This window comes from Delphinapterus leucas, chromosome 16 (genome assembly GCF_059928025.1).
Source record: "Delphinapterus leucas isolate spDelLeu-1000000601 "Yukka" chromosome 16, BTC_Dleu_Yukka2, whole genome shotgun sequence".
NCBI lineage: Eukaryota > Metazoa > Chordata > Mammalia > Artiodactyla > Monodontidae > Delphinapterus > Delphinapterus leucas.
In genome coordinates, this window is record NC_143144.1 from 15,100,446 (window position 1) to 15,112,772 (window position 12,327).

Sequence of the window (12,327 nt, forward strand, 5' to 3'; positions counted from 1 at the left end):
GTAGGTTTGTAAAGAACTGGGATTATGATAAGTAGCTTGAAAATGAGGGTTCTTGATATAGCATATCCTTTATAGGTTTGAGCTTTATATTGTTCTGAATAGCAAAATATGATATGAGCAAAAGTTTCCACCTTTCAATAAAGGTAACAAAATTTTAATCAAGTTTTAATAAGTAGAAGAGAAACCATATAAAACAAAGTATTATATTCTAGAAAATAATTGTTTATAACTTTAAGGTTGAAAGATAACAACGCTGGAAGTTTAAATGGCAAAATATAGTATTTTAGATACTGTCAGTATATTGAAGTTGTATTTTCATTAAATTGGGTCAAATGCTAAATAGCTTTATTTTTTCTTAAAAAACAATTTTTTCACTGTTGTTTGAAATTATGTAGACAGTCATAATGCATACGATTCCTTTTTAAAATTTAACTTTTATTTTATATTGGAGTATAGTTGATTTACAATGTTATGTTAGTTTCAGGAATAGAGCTAAGTGAGTCAGTTATACATATACATATATCGATTCTTTTTCAGATTCTTTTCCCATATAGGCTATTTCAGAATATTTGAGTAGAGTTCCCTGTGCTGTACAGTAGGTCCTTGTTCATTATCTATTTTATCCATAGTAGTGTGTAAATGTTAATCACAACCTCCCAACATATGCCTCCCTACCACCTTTCCCCTTTGGTAACCATAAGTTTGTTTTCTAAGTCTGTTAGTCTCTATTTTGTAAATAAGCTCATTTGTATCATTTTTTGAATTAGTTTCCATGTATAAGTGATATCATATGATATTTGTCTTTCTCTGACTTACTTCACATAGTATGATAGTCTCTAGGTTCATCCATGTTGCTGCAAATAGAATTATTTCATTCTTTTTTATTTCTGAGTAATATTCCGTTGAATGTATGTACCATATCTTCTTTAGTCATTCCTCTGTCAATGGACATTTAGGTTGCTTCCATGTCTTGGCTATTGTAAATAGTGTTGCAATGAACATTGGGGTGCATTTATCTTTTCGAAGCATGATTTTCTCTAGATATATGCCCAGGAGTGGGATTGCTGGATCATATGGTAGCTCTATTTTTAGGTTTTGTTTTTGTTTTTGTTTTGTTTTTGGCTGTGTTGGGTCTTCATTTCTGTGCTAGGGCTTTCTCTAGTTGTGGCAAGCAGGGGCCACTCTTCATCACGGCGTGCAGGCCTCTCACTATCGCGGCCTCTCGTTGCGGAGCACAGGCTCCAGATGCGCAGGCTCAGTAGTTGTGGCTTACGGGCCTAGTTGCTCTGCGGCATGTGGGATCCTCCCAGACCAGGGCTCGAACCCGGGTCCCCTGCATTAGCAGGCAGATTCTCAACCACTGTGCCACCAGGGAAGCCCTAGGGTTTTTTTTTAATCTTTATTTTATTTATTTATTTGGCTGCATGGGGTCTTAGTTGCAGCACACAGGATATTTTTGCAATGTGCAGGATCTTTGTTGTGGTGTGCGGGATCTTTTTTGGGTTTTTTCTTTGTTTTTTTAATTGCGGCATGCAGAATCTTTAGTTGTGGCATGTGAACTCTTAGCTGCGGCATGTGGGATCTAGTTCCCTGACCAGAGATTGAACCTGGGCCCCCTGCGTTGGGAGTGCGGAGTCTTACCACAGGACCACCAGGGAAGTCCCTCTATTTTTAGTTTCTTAAGGAATCTCCATACTGTTCTCCATAGTGGCTGTACCAATTTACATTCCCACCAAAAGTGTAGAAGGGTTCCCTTTTCTTCACACCCTTTCAAGCATTTATTGTTTATATACTTTTTGATGATGGCCATTCTGACTGGTGTGAGGTGATACAACATTGTAGTTTTGATTTGCATTTCTCTGGTAATTAGTGTTGTTGAGCATCTTTTTATGTGCCTCTTGGCCATCTGTATGTCTTTTTTTCGTTGTTGTTTTGATTGGGTTGTTTGTTTTTTTGATATTGAGCTGCATAAGCTGTTTGTATAATTTGGAAATTAATCCTTTGTCAGTTGCTTCATTTGCAAATATTTTCTTCCATTCTGAGGGTTGTCTTTTCATTTTGTTTATGGCTTCCTTTGCTGTGTAAAAGATTTTCAGTTTAATTAGGTTTCATTTGTTTATCTTTGTTTTTACTTTCATTACTCTAGGAGGTGGGTCAAAAAAGATATTGCTGCAATTTATGTCATAGAGTGTTCTGCCTATGTTTTCCTCTAAGGGTTTTATAGTATCCGGCCTTACATTTGGGTCTTTAATCCATTTTGAGTTTATGTTTGTGTAAGGTGTTAGGGAGTGTTCTAATTTCATTCATTTACATGTAGCTGTCCAGTTTTCCCAGCACCACTTATTGAAGAGGCTGTCTTTCCTTCATTGTATATTCTTGCCTCCTTTGTCATAAATTAGGTGACGATAGGTGCGTGGGTTTATCTCTGGGCTTTCTATCCTGTTCCATTGATCTGTATTTCTGTGTTTGTGTTAGTACCATACTGTTTTGATGACTGTAGCTTTGTAGTATAGTTTGAAATCAGGGAGCCTGATTCCTCCAGCTCCGTTTTTCTTTCTCAAGATTGCTTTGGCTATTTGGGGTCTTTTGTGTTTCCATACAAATTAAAAAAATTTTTTGTTCTAGTTCTGTGAAAAATGCCATTGTTAATCTGATAGGGATTGCATTGAATCTGTAGATTGCTTTGGGTAGTATAGTCATTTTCACAATATTGATTCTTCCAATCCAAGAACATGGTATATCTCTCCATCTGTTTGTGTCATTTTCAGTTTCTTTCATCAATATCTTATAGTTTTCTGAGTACAGGTCTTTTGCCTCCTTGGGTAGGTTTATTCCTAGGTAGTTTATTCTTTTTGATGTGATGGTAAATGGGATTGTTTCCTTGATTCCCCTTTCTGATCTTTCATTGTTAGTGTGTAGGAATGCAAGAGATTTCTGTGTATTAATTTTGTATCCTGCAACTTTACCAAATTCATTGATAAGCTCTAGTAGTTTTCTGGTAGCATCTTCAGGATTTTCTATGCATAGTATCAGGTCATCTGCAAACAGTGACAGTTTTAACTTCTTCCTTTCCCATTTGGATTCCTTTTATTTCTTTTTCTTCTCTGATTGCCATGGCTAGGATTTCCAAACTATGTTGGATAATAGTGGCAAGAGTGGACATCCTTGTCTCATTCCTGATCTTAAAGGAAATGCTTTCAGTTTTTCACCATTGACAGTGATGTTTGCTGTGGGTTTGTCATATATGGCCTTTATTATGTTGAGGTATGTTCCCTCTGTGCCCACGTTCTGGGGAGCTTTTCTCATAATCGGGTGTTGAATTTTGTCAAAAGTATTTTCTGCATCTATTGAGATAATTATATGATTTTTATTCTTCAGTTTGTTGATGTGGTATATCACACTGATTTTTGTGGATATTGAAAAATCCTTGCATCCCTGGGATAAATCCCACTTGATCATGGTGTATGATCCTTTTAATGCGTTGTTGGATTCAGTTTGCTAGTATTTTGTTGAGGATTTTTGCATCTGTGTTCATCTGTGATATTGGCCTGTAATTTTCTTTTTTTGTGGTATCTTTGTCTGGTTTTGGTATCAGGGTGATGGTGGCCTCGTAGAATGAGGTTGGGAGTGTTCCTTCCTCTGCAATTTTTTGGAAGAGTTTCAGAAGAGTAGGTGTTAACTCTTCTGTAATGTTTGATAGAATTTGCCTGTGAAGTTATCTGGTCCTGGACTTTTGTTTGTTGGATTTTTAATCACAGTTTCAATTTCAGAACTTGTGATTGGTCCGTTCATATTTTCTATTTCTTCCTGGCTCGGTCTTTGAAGGCTGTACGTTTCTAAGAATGTGTCCATTTCTTCTAGGTTGTCCATTTTATTGGCGTGTAGTTGTAGTAGTCTCTTATGATCCTTTGTATTTCTGTGGTGTCCGTTGTAACTTATCCTTTTTCTCTTCTAATTTTGTTGATTTGAGCCCTCTCCCTTTTTTTCTTGATGAGTCTGGCTAAAGGCTTATCAATTTTTTTTATCTTCTCAAAGAACCAGCTTTTAGTTTCAACGATACAAGATTTTTCGTGTTTCTTGAGGTAAGATTGTATTGCTATAAACTTCCCTTTTAGTACTGCTTTCGGTGTGTCACATAGGTTTTGGATCATCGCGTTTTCATTGTCATTTGTCTCTAGGTATTTTTTGATTTCCTCTTTGATTTCTTCTGTGATCCATTGGTTGTTTAGTAACATATTGTTTAGTCTCCAGGTGTTTGTGTTTTTTTACATTTTATTTTCTGTAATTGATTTCTACTCTTAGTGTTGTGGTCAGAAAATATGCTTGAAATGATTTCAATTTTCTTAAATTTATCGAGCCTTGATTTGGGACCCAAGATGTGATCTATCCTGGAGAACATTCCATGTGCATTTGAGAAGAAAGTGTATTCTGCTTTTGGATGGAATATCCTATAAATATCAATTAAGTCTGTCTGGTCTAATGTGTCATTTAAGGCTTGTGTTTCCTTATTAATTTTCTGTTTGGATGATCTGTCCACTTTTGTAAGTGGGGTGTTAAAGTCCCCCAGTATTATTGTGTTACTGTCGATTTCTCCTTTTATGGCCATTAGCATTTGCCTTACATGTAGAGGTGCTCCTGTGTTGGGTGCATATATATTTACAATTGTACCATTTTCTTTCTAGATTGATCCCTTGATCATTATGTAGTGTGCTTCCTTGTCTCTTGTAACAGTCTTTATTTTAAAGTCTATTTTGTCTGATATGAGTATTGCTACTCCAGCTTTCTTTGATTTCCATTTTCATAGAATACCTTTTTCCATCCCCTCACTTTCAGTCTGTATGTGTCCCTAGGTCTGAGGTGGGTCTCTTGTAGACAGTATATATACAAGTCTTGTTTTTTTTTAATCTGTTCAGCCAGTCTGTGTCTTTTGGTTGGAGCCTAATAATCCATTTACCTTTAAGGCAATTATCGATTTGTATGATCTTATTGCCATTTTGTTAATTGTTTTGGGATTGTTTTTGTAGGTCTTTTTTCTTCCCTTCCTCTTTTGTCCTCTTCTCTTGTGATTTGATGACTATCTTTAGTGTATGTTTGGATTCCTTTTTCTTTTTAGTGTGTATATATCATAGTTTTTTGATTTGTGGTTACCATGAGGTTTTGATATAGCAGTCTATATGTAAACAAGATTGTTTTAAGTTGCTAGTCTTTTAATTTCAAATGCATTTACAATATCCTACAGTTGTACTCTCCTCTTCTCATAGCTGCTGGTTTTGATATTGTATTTGTGTGTGGATGATTTCCTTTCCTTCCTGTATGTTTGCTTTTATTGTTGAGCTTTCCTGTTCGTAATTTTCTTGTTCTATTTGTGGCCTTTTCTTTTCCATCTAGACAAGTTCCTTGAGCATTTGTTGTAAAGCTGGTTTGGTGGTGCTGAATTCTCTTAGCTTTTGCTTATCTGTAAAGCTTTTGATTTTTCTGTTGAATCTGAACGAGAGCCTTGCTGGGTAGAATATTCTTGGTTGTAAATATATTGTGCCACTCCTTTCTGGCCTGTAGAGTTTCTGCTGAAAAATCAGCTGATAACCTTATGGGAGTTCCCTTGTATGGTTTTTTTTTTTTTTTTTTTGGTATAATACTGAACGTTTATTCAAGACTAGTATGTAAAACATTTACAAATAGTCACATGGAGGATTCACAAATATTTTAAATTCAGGATGTGGGTTTAACATTCACAGTACATAAGGCGAAAGGTATATCAACTATGTATCTGCAACTTAATGTGAAAGAGAATTTTACTTTAGCAAATACTTTCTTTACATTGAGGAAAATGTCCTTAAACATATCTTCTTTAATTTTAGTATACTCAGAATAGGGAAAAAACAGAGTTTCCTTTTATACAGGTCTCAAGAATTAAATAAAATTGACTCCATAGATCAGGGTGAAGAAACACATGGTAAAGTATGGTTTCAAAATACTTATATTTTTGTTCTCAATTAAATTTCCCCAAATTGATTTTCTTTAACAACGAATAGTCTTTATTCCACTTGATAACATTTTTCATGTTAAGCAACATTATATGCTTGTCCTCTTTAAACATTTAAAACAATTAGAACATAGGGGCATTATCTAAAGTTTCAAACTGACAGAGAAGTCAGTTTACACACCTCCATCTTATGAATAGTGAATGAGAATTTATTCTCATTTGTGAATGTAATGAGAAAAAGTACTCTTACAGCAATAAAGTAGCCCTCCCTCTTTACCATTACTTGAATTCCATCACACAGAAGGCAAAGAAAACAATTCCAGTAATTCAATACCTGCTAAGGATGATCTATGGCCCTTGGAGTATATGTATGTATGGACACCCCACACACACACATCTACGTAAGTATGTATGTCTTTATGTATTTAATCAATACAACTGGAGAAATCACATACAACCATGAAAAAATACAATAAAAGCAATAAATGAATACTAAGTGAATAAAAGTTAACATAAGCCATAGGAGATTTCAGAGAAGGGACAGTCCCATGGATAAGAGATTAAGACTTCAAGGTGAAAGTGAGATTTGTTCTGAACCCTAAAGGACAACTATAACTGTGAAAGGCTGGGAGATGAGGGTAGGATATTCCAGCTTCAGAACTGTGAATTAAGATTTTTTAAAGACACATGCCCACCAAAGCATTTCAGTAAAAAAAAAAAAAAAATGGAGGTCATAGTGGAAGGGGGAAAAGAGCAATCTATGGAGGAGACCTTATATGCCTTTAAATTTGAGCTCAATTCTGGAATTAACAATGAACCATTAGTGGAATTTTAAACAAAGAAGTGATATGGTCAAAGCAGTCCCTTAAGGTCAAAAGGCAGGTATGCAGGCAGTATTGGATAAGGAAGAGGCTGAAGGCAGTAAGTCATAATCAAAATGGTTTAGGAGAAAGTGACAGATTTAATATACTTTTGTTTATACTACTGGCATACAAAGGACGGGGAAGAATGCCAAAAACTCTCAGCCTATCACAGGTATGACTCACTTAACAGCAGTGTGGTTTTTGTAAATCCATTAATATCCAAAGATATTTTGATCGTTTGATTCTCAATAATTCAGGGCCCACACTTATGGGTGAACTTCAGCTTCCTCATCAGAGAGCTAAAATCTCTAAAGCAGTATGTATGTAATAGTGTACCTAGCTTCTTGAAGATACCCCAGGGCTAAATGTGAATCTGTATCTCCTAGCAGTGGCTCTCAAGCTTTTTATTGAGCCAAAGAATTACCAGGGAAGCTACTTAAAATGCAGATTTCTAATCCTCATTTTAGACCTACAGAATATACGTTTTTTTAAGATGTATCCCAGGTAATTCCTCGAGTCCATCTTAGACAAGTCATTTAAGCTCCCTAGCTTTGGTATCATTACCTGTAATATAGGTACAATATCACTGTCTTACAGAGGTGTAAGAATTAAATTATATGTATTATTAAGTATCCAGGAATAGTTCTGGCACTTTGTAGATGCTAATATGATAGCTCTACCTTCTCCTTAACGTGTTAATTTTGGATTTACCGATACTAGGTTTCTTAAGACTAAAGGATAGTTTCCCAGTAGACTTACAGAGTCCCTATTTGTTCTATTAACTAATAAAAGAATATGGCACCTTAGGAGAAGCTTTTCTCTTTCTCTTTCTTTTCCACTGCAAAGAAGGTAGTTATTTGTGGTTTTCTTCTGTCTTTTCTCACACAAAAAAAGACTGGCCTTCAAACTTGGATCAAACAAGCAACGCAGAGAAAGTAAGCCAAAATGAGTGAGAGAAGATGAACTATTAAGCCCATCCACTTCCAGAACTCTTCCCTAAAACTTTTCTCCTCTTTTTGCCAGTTTCTTGGCAAATTGGATAAGGCTGTGATGGTTAAGAGTTGAGGCTAGACACAGGGGTGCTGTGGGTGCTATCACCCTTCCAGAGTGTGCTTAACCTCCTGGTTCACAGAGGGCAATGGCATGTATTCATTTGGATGCTAAAGACAAGCCCGTTTCTTGGCCGGGGGGTCTGACTACATGAGGCAGGACACTGTACAAGAGGCCTCACATCTGACTCCCATTTAGAGTACAGAAGGCCCACTCTTGCAGCCATATCCTACATCCTGGCCCTTTAGTTACTTCTAGGAGGTCTTGTTGGTATATTAAGGAAGGAAAATAGGGTCAAATCCTAGCTTCACCACTGACTTAGCTGTGTAACACTGAACAAGTTATTTAACCCCAAATTCAATTTTCTCAAGTTAATTTGAAGCTGTTCTGTAGGCAGTGGGGACCTGATGGTTTTTGAGGAGGAAAGTAACTATCAAAATTAGCTCCCTTGGGCTTCCCTGGTGGCGCAGTGGTTGAGAATCTGCCTGCTAATGCAGGGGACATGGGTTCGAGCCCTGGTCTGGGAAGATCCCACATGCCGCGGAGCAACTAGGCCCATGAGCCACAACTACTGAGCCTGCGCTTCTGGAGCCTGTGCTCCGCAACAAGAGAGGCCGCGATAGTGAGAGGCCTGCGTGCCACGATGAAGAGTGGCCCCTGCTTGCCACAACTAGAGAAAGCCCTCACACAGAAACGAAGACCCAACACAGCCAAAAATAAATTAAATAAAAATAAATAAATAAGAAGACCCCAAGATCACTATTTAAAAAAAAAAAAAAATTAGCTCCCTTAACCTGCTATATAGCACAGGGAGCTCAGCTCAGCACTCTGTGATGGCCCAGTTGGGTGAAATGGGGGGTGGGAGGGAGGGAGGCCCAAGAGGGAGGGGATGTGTGTATGATTATGGCAGATTCACTTCACTGTGCAGCAGAAACTAACACAACATTGCAAAGCAACCATACTCCAACAAAAAATTTTTAAAAATTAAAGAAAAAATGAGCTCCCTTCCCCCAAAACAGTGGCCCTCCAAAAAAAACAACAAACACAGACTAATTTTTTAATTCACATTTTTTCTGTTAAAAAAAAAACTAGAGTTAAATTCTCAAAGTCTAAATTAGACTAAATATAAAACTGCTATACAACCCACTGAATGGATTTATAGTTAGTGTCCCTCAAAAGTATCTAGTCATCTTCCACCTTTTTCCTTTTTTCTAAATTTATCCTGCTCCAGTCTTCACTATCATCACATGCACTTTATTCCATCAAACATCATTTTTCAGGATCAACCTACCTGAGTAATCATTAAGCCTCTTTAGAGCTTTCCCAAACTTAAATATTGTCATTTTGATTATACACCCCAAAGCATTACTTTCCTCACTTTTTTTGTTTAGTACCAGAATGTTCTAAAAAGAAACAATAAAAGTTATTTCCCTAAAAAGAAAGATCAGTATATCCAATGGCTATTAAGTTAACCACTTAATAAAACACATCAAAAACTACTCATCCTTATGTTAATTATCTGAAATTAGAACATAATGAATTAGTTAACCTAATACTTTGCCATTTACTTCATGCTTACAAGATTATGCAAGAAACCAAAATCGCTTCCCATAACTTGTTTGCTTTCCAAATACTTCACATTTCAACCCCATATCTATACAGAGAGAGAAAATCCAAACATACTCTCCTTACCTAAAATCAGTAGAGAGGGCTAAAAAGCATTATTTAGGACTTTTTTAGACCTTGAAAAACAGTTACACTTCCAATGTGTATTTAAATTACAAATCAGTTTTTATCCTGTGACATTGCTTCAACTTAAGTTCATCATAGTTAAATTGACTGGGCTACTGCTTCATCTTTCAAGTCAGATGGAGATTCTTTTGCATCAAGCCTCTTATTCAAGATTTCTTCTTCAGCAAAATTGACTGTTAAATTAGGTAGAAGTTCTCCAAGACTACATGGTATTGTGGTTCTCAATCTTTGTTCCACTGGAGAAAACCTAATTAGTGGTGAAAGAGACCGTTTTCTTTCACCAAGGGACATGCATGAAGATGGTTTTGTATAGTCAATGTTCAAATCATGAGTGCCCAAAAAGTTAAGCATATCATCAGTTTGCATGTATTGGGAAGTAAGGCTCAATTCTGGTTTGTGTCTTTCAAGTGTTTCAGGATTAGAGAGGCAAATTTCTTCCCTTTGCTTGGACAGAGATTTCCTCAGAGCCTCATATCCACTGCAAGTAGCCTGTAAATTAAAGTCTGATTCTGGAGTATTCTGTCTTCCTCCCACAACACCTTCTGGGAAAATGCCACCGTGCATAGGACTATTTGGTTCCAGTTTAAAATTGGCCTCTGTACTACTGGAGCTATTAAGACTTAAGTGACCAACTTCTTATGGAAGAGTTTCATGTAATATGCCAAAATCACTACCTTTAAAACTGGAACTAATTCCACTTGATATCTGAAAAGAGTTCCATAACATACTTTTATGCATGGAAAGATCTTTGTAAGAAGCTTTCGAGTGGTCTGATATTTTAATATACTCTTCTTCACTGCTACCTATCACATCTCTCCTATTGCCTACAGCAGGGGAGAATGTCTCTATTTGGCTAGTTTCTAAAAGCTTGTTCTGTAAAGTTGTACATTCGAAATCTTGCTTACAAATTATGTCCTTATTTAACAAATCTGACAGATTTTGTTTTGTTGGTTCACCTATGCAACTGGTCAGCACAGGTTTCTGAAGCACACACACTTGAGGCAATCTGAAACAACTTTCTCTTCAGGCAAATGAGAATGGCTAGAATCGGACACAGTGGTTGCTGAGAAAAAACTGGCCATGTTAAACTCTTTGATTATGCACCACAGGTAAGGATTCTGGCAATACTTCTGTATGTTCTGTATCCATTTGAATTGGTTCTGTACTTCTGTTATCTTCTATTTTAACAGGTTTTCTCCATGAGCTCCTGCTTTCACTTACCAAGTTTTCTGGAGTTTGGGGGATTTGATTCCTTGTTAAGAATGGGTTAGAAACTAGAGAGTCAATTAGTTCCTCTAATATTACTTCTTTTCCTTTAGAAGGCTGTGGTGAATCAGATAAAACTGCCCTTGCAACCTCTTCTACCAGATGATCTTGCTCTTTTTGGAATGGATCACTTTTTTTAGCTGGCAGAGACCCTCCAAATGCACTACTCTGCAATACTTGATGATGAAGAGTCTTCCACTTCAAGTTCTGGTGTTTTCTTAGAAACTGTTTCATTTTTCTCTCTAGGAGTTGTCGACTTTGTGTCCTTTTCAAGTAGTGTAACACTGTTTCTATCTGATGGTGAAATGGGCTGCAACAGGAAAGAAGCAGGGCTGTTGGCTAGATCACATTTAGTTTCCACTATATCACTTGCCCTTCTGCAATCATTTTCCTGGATATGTTGCTTAGGTGTATCTGGAAGTGAAGCAGGGTACCAGGGTACCCAGAATACTCTTCGCATATGCTTCTTCTGAGGCAGGATCAAATGAAAGGGTAGACATAGGTGATAAAAGATCCACAGCTGGAGTCCAACTTTTAATTAGACTGAAAGGAGGTCGAGAAATTCTTTCCAATTTTTATGCCATTCTTCTTGTTTTTCAACGATAGAATGTCTTATAGTTGTGAGATCTTCTTTTATTTTATACCCTCATATGCTTCAGATCTGACACTCTTTCTCTGAAATTTGGTCTCTTTTTCAAGGAAGTGAAGGTCTATTGCCAGTCTTGCTTGGTTAGCCTGACAATGTTCATATTTCATTACTTTCAAGATTTCATTTTAAAAACTGAATAACTGTTAAGAGATTCAATTTTCCAGCCTCTTAAACATTTCCTATGTGCAGCTGACACATTTGTTTCTCAATTTTGTCAAGTAAGAGCCTTGGAATATTGATAGTAACATTAGTTCCATCTGAAGTATATTGGTTAACCAGACTAAGGACTGAACTAACAACTTCTCTTACTCCAAAGCCATGAGTGTTTCATTCACTGAAGCCCACAAAGACCGAACCTTTTGAATTTTCTCTTGTATATTAATTTGGTCATCATAGGGTTCCATTTTTTTAATTTGGTTTTGCTGTCCTATACATTCTGATCTCAAATTTCGTATTTGTTTAACTGATAGTTGTGCATTTTCAGGTAACAATCTTCTCTGCAAAATTTGTAAAACTCTGTTATGTGCTACATGGCATCTGGCAATGCACTTGCACAAATCTTGTGGCTTTACGTTAAATATCTCTAAAATGTACAGAAGAATTTTTAGAATGGGTTTTTATATAATTTATTGCAACAAAACTTGCAAAGTGATCCATCAGATGAATAAACTTAGGACCACCAGGAGAAAGAAATAGTGAACCAACAACTTGAGGAAAGCTACTTCCACATTCAGCAGAAATCTTTTTTAACCATTCACAGCAAT

General features: G+C 36.5%; 1 pseudogene; it reads right to left on the bottom strand.

Annotated features, from left to right (window-relative positions):
* Positions 1 to 751: 751 nt before the first annotated feature.
* LOC149747223 (HAUS augmin-like complex subunit 6 pseudogene) lies at positions 752 to 11,489 on the bottom strand (annotated as a pseudogene).
* Between the last annotated feature and the right edge of the window lie 838 nt (positions 11,490 to 12,327).